Source organism: Pseudophryne corroboree, chromosome 3, assembly GCF_028390025.1.
Source record: "Pseudophryne corroboree isolate aPseCor3 chromosome 3, aPseCor3.hap2, whole genome shotgun sequence".
Lineage (NCBI taxonomy): Eukaryota > Metazoa > Chordata > Amphibia > Anura > Myobatrachidae > Pseudophryne > Pseudophryne corroboree.
In genome coordinates, this window is record NC_086446.1 from 230194686 (window position 1) to 230199251 (window position 4566).

Here is a 4566-nt window from a genome sequence, read left to right on the forward strand (position 1 = left end):
ATGGCCCATAGATGTGTGTGTGTGTGCTCGGCTATGAAGCATGGACAGTGCTATAAATGGCCCATAGATGTACGTGTGTTCGGCTATGGAGCATGTGCAGTGCTATAAATGGCCCATAGATGTGTGTGTGTGTGCTCGGCTATGGAGCATGTGCACTGTAATAAATGGCCCATGGATGTGTTTGTGTGTGTGTGTGTGTGTGTGTGTGTGTGTGTGTGTGTGTGTGCTCGGCTATGGAGCATGTGCAGTGTTATAAATGGCCCATAGATGTATGTGTGTGTGCTCGGCTATGGAGCATGTGCAGTGCTATAAATGGCCCATAGATGTGTGTGTGTGTGTGTGTGTGTGTGTGTGTGTGTGTGTGCTCGGCTATGGAGCATGTGCAGTGTTATAAATGGCCAATGGATGTGTGTGTGTGTGCTCGGCTATGGAGCATGTGCAGTATTATAAATGGCCCATAGATGTGTGTGTGTGTGTGTGCTCGGCTATGGAGCATGTGCAGTGCTGTAAATGGCCCATAGATGTATGTGTGTGCTCAGCTATGGAGCATGGCCAGTGCTATAAATGGCCCATAGATGTGTGTGTGTGCTCAGCTATGGAGTATGAACAATGCTATAAATGGCCCATAGATGTACGTGTGTTCGGCTATGGAGCATGTGCAGTGCTATAAACGGCCCATAGATGTGTGTGTGCTCGACTATGGAGCATGTGCAGTCCTATAAATGGCCCATAGATGTGTGTGTGTGCTCGGCTATGGAGCATGGCCAGTGCTATAAATGGCCCATAGATGTGTGTGTGTGCTCAGCTATGGAGTATGGACAATGCTATAAATGGCCCATAGATGTACGTGTGTTCGGCTATGGAGCATGTGCAGTGCTATAAATGGCCCAGAAATGTACGTGTGCTCGGCTATGGAGCATGGGCAGTGCTATAAATGGCCCATAGATGTCTGTGTGCTCGGCTATGGAGCATGGGCAGTGCTATAAATGGCCAATAGATGTGTGTGTGTGCTCGGCTATGGAGCATGGGCAGTGCTATAAATGGCCCATAGATGTGTGTGTGCTCAGCTATGGAGCATGGGCAGTGCTATAAATGGCCCATAGATGTGTGTGTGCTCGGCTATGGAGCATGGGCAGTGATATAAATGGCCCATAGATGTGTGTGTGCTCAGCTATGGAGCATGGGCAGTGCTATAAATGGCCCATAGATGTGTGTGTGCTCGGCTATGGAGCATGGGCAGTGCTATAAATGGCCCATAGATGTGTATGTGCTCGGCTATGGAGCATGTGCAGTGTTATAAATGGCCCATAGATGTGTGTGTGTGTGTGTGTGTGTGTGTGTGTGTGTGTGTGTGTGTGCACTTGTTTATATATCCTAACGGGGACAAGGGCCAGACAGCACACCAACACTGGCGGGACCTCCGACATGGTGGGGACCTAAAATGAGGTCCCCATGAGTCTGACCCTGGGAGGTGATGGGGGAGTCATGTCTCAACTACCCAGCATACAATTCTCGCAAGTCCCAGAGAATCACGTTTACCAGACTGGAATGGGTTTCGGTGTGTATGCAATGCAGAGTGTGTTTAAAGCAAACACTTCCCCAGCAGCGCTGTGGAGCATTCCCCGAATAATCTCCGGTGCTGCGGTGCCACCGGGGGGGGGGGGGGGTTAGGGCGGCCTGCTCGCTCCGCTCCGGTCGGGGGACTTGGCCCGGGGCGGGGGACAGGCGAGGCCCTAACCCTCGCCCTCCCTCGCTCGCTCGCCAGCCAGCCAAGTCCCGGCCGGGGACTTGGCCGGAGGCGCCCCGTCCGCCCGGCGCGTCAGCGCCTCCGAGCGCGGCGGAGCGCGGAAGGGGGGTCCTTCCCTGGTCCGCCCGGGGGCCGACGTGGACTCCCTGGCCGGGCTTAATAGTCGGGGGCGGGTCCACCGGGAGGGGAGGAGGGGCCTCGGGCCGTCTGGACGGGAGCGAGTCCGGGCCTCGCCTCCTGCCCGTCCCCGGCCGGGTCAACCCCCGGTCCGTGCGGCGGCTCCACGGCCTGGGCTTCCCGTCCAGCGGAGGACACCCCTACTCTCGCCTGATCTTCACCCGGCGAGAGCCCGGGCCGCGGAAGCCGGAGAGAGCCCGGGCCGCGGAAGCCGGAGGGAGCCCGGGCTGCGGAGGCCGGCTGGAGCCCGGGTTGCGGAAGCCGGCGAGATCCCTGGCTGTTCTTCTCTTCCATCCATCCGTCCGTTATTTCATTTGCTGTCTGTATGTACGGAGCCTGTGCCGCGGATGCCGGAGGGAGCCCGGGCCGCGGAAGCCGGAGGGAGCCCGGGCCGCGGAAGCCGGAGAGAGCCCGGGCCGCGGAAGCCGGAGGGAGCCCGGGCTGCGGAAGCCGGCTGGAGCCCGGGTTGCGGAAGCCGGCGAGAGCCCGGGCTGCGGAAGCCGGCGAGATCCCTGGCTGTTCTTCTCTTCCATCCATCCGTCCGTTATTTCATTTGCTGTCTGTATGTACGGAGCCCGGGCCGCGGAAGCCGGAGGGAGCCCGGGCCGCGGAAGCCGGAGGGAGCCCGGGCCGCGGAAGCCGGAGAGAGCCCGGGCCGCGGAAGCCGGAGGGAGCCCGGGCTGCGGAAGCCGGCTGGAGCCCGGGTTGCGGAAGCCGGCGAGAGCCCGGGCTGCGGAAGCCGGCGAGATCCCTGGCTGTTCTTCTCTTCCATCCATCCGTCCGTTATTTCATTTGCTGTCTGTATGTACGGAGCCCGGGCCGCGGAAGCCGGAGGGAGCCCGGGCTGCGGAAGCCGGCGAGAGCCCGGGCTGTTCTTTTTTTTTTTTTCATTTATTTCCCCCCACCAGGGTGCGCCGACGAGGGGAGACGCCTCCCCGCCGCCGCCGTACCGGACACATCGCAAATTCACAACGGTGGATTATTATTATTTTTTTTTTTTTTTTTTTTACGCGGCCAGCAGGGGGCGCCGCGCGCGCGGACTGGCGCTCGTGAACACTGCATTTAAATCGGTGGTGTGTTTTTGTCTTTTGCCTGGTTTTTTTTAATCTCAATCGTGTATTACCTCGGCTGGCCAGCGGGGGGCGCCGCGGCGGGGACACGGGCGGACCGGGTACATTTCATCTGTTTGGGGCGAGTGCTTTTTTGAAATTTTTTTATCTTTTAGTCTCGTTCCGTTCTTCCCTTCAACTGGCCTGCGGGGGGCGCCGTGCGCGCGGACCGGCGTCCACCCCTGGCCGCTCCGGGACTTTGCATTCAAATGGGTGGGGTGTTTTTCATTTTTTGCCCTTTTTTTTCACTCCCCCCCTCTCAATCGTGTATTACCTCGGCTGGCCAGCGGGGGGCGCCGCGGCGGGGACACGGGGGAGGGTTCATCCGGGCGGACCGGGTACCTTTCGTCTGTTTGGGGCGAGTGCTTTTTTGAAATTTCTTTCATTTTATTTTTGTCATCCCTTCGACCGGCCAGCGGGGGGCGCCGCGCGCGCGGACCGTCGGGGCCCGGGGCCCTGCGTCCCACTTACTTTCGCCCGACGGGAATCGTTTCTTTTGTTTTTATCCGAGAGGACACACGGAATCTGCACCCCCCGCAGTGGCGTCAGGCGGCCACCGGGGGGCGCCGCGGCGGGGATCGGGGGGTCGCCCGGGAGCCGCCTGCCCGTCCGCTGGGCCAAGGGGGCCGGGGCGGGTCACGCGCCGCCGTTCCCCCCCGATCGTCTCGCTCCGAGCCGCCTCTGGCCACCGGGGGGCGCCGTCGGGTGGCGCGGGGGCGCCCCCGCCGCCCGCCGCCTCCCCCCGCACGCGTCGGGCCTCCCCCCGGGCCCTCGCGGGCCGGGGGACGCGGCCGGCGAGCGTCGGACTCCAGCGCGGAAGTTTCGCGGATGAGTGCGGACCGGGGCGCCCGCGGCCCAGCGGCACTTCCAGGGGCTCGGGGAGGAGATGGTTGAAGCCTGGGTGAAGCGCGCCCTCGGCCGTCCGTGTCGCTACCCGCCGGAGAACACCTCCGCCGGATCAGTAGGTACCAACGAGGCGAGCGAGAGAGCCGGGACTCTGTCCGGGGCCGAAAAGCCTGTTTCCCTGGAGCTTTTGCGAAAGGACCCGTGACAGAAGATGCGCGGAGCTCAGAGATCAGCATGGGCAGGGCCTTCTTGCATCCGATTTTGCCCAGGCAGGGCTCCAGGAACCGGGTTACAAAAAGCAAAAAGCCCTGGAGCTCAAACGAAAGGTTTAGTGACAAGATAGCCGTGGAGCTCCGATAACAGCATGGCAGGACCAGGATGGGGCCTATAAAGGGTCCACGGCGGGCATCCGTTGGAGCCCGACGTACGGGCCGGGCACGTCTCCTTCTCCCCCGGAGGCAGCGCCCCCCAGCGGGCCAAATCGGGTACTGCAATTTGTGGAAGTTTCGCAGATGAGTGCGGACCGGGGCGCCCGCGGCCCAGCTGCACTTCCAGGGGCTCGGGGAGGAGATGGTTGAAGCCTGGGTGAAGCGCGCCCTCGGCCGTCCGTGTCGCTACCCGCCGGAGAACACCTCCGCCGGATCAGTAGGTACCAACGAGGCGAGCGAGAGAGCCGGGACTCTGTCC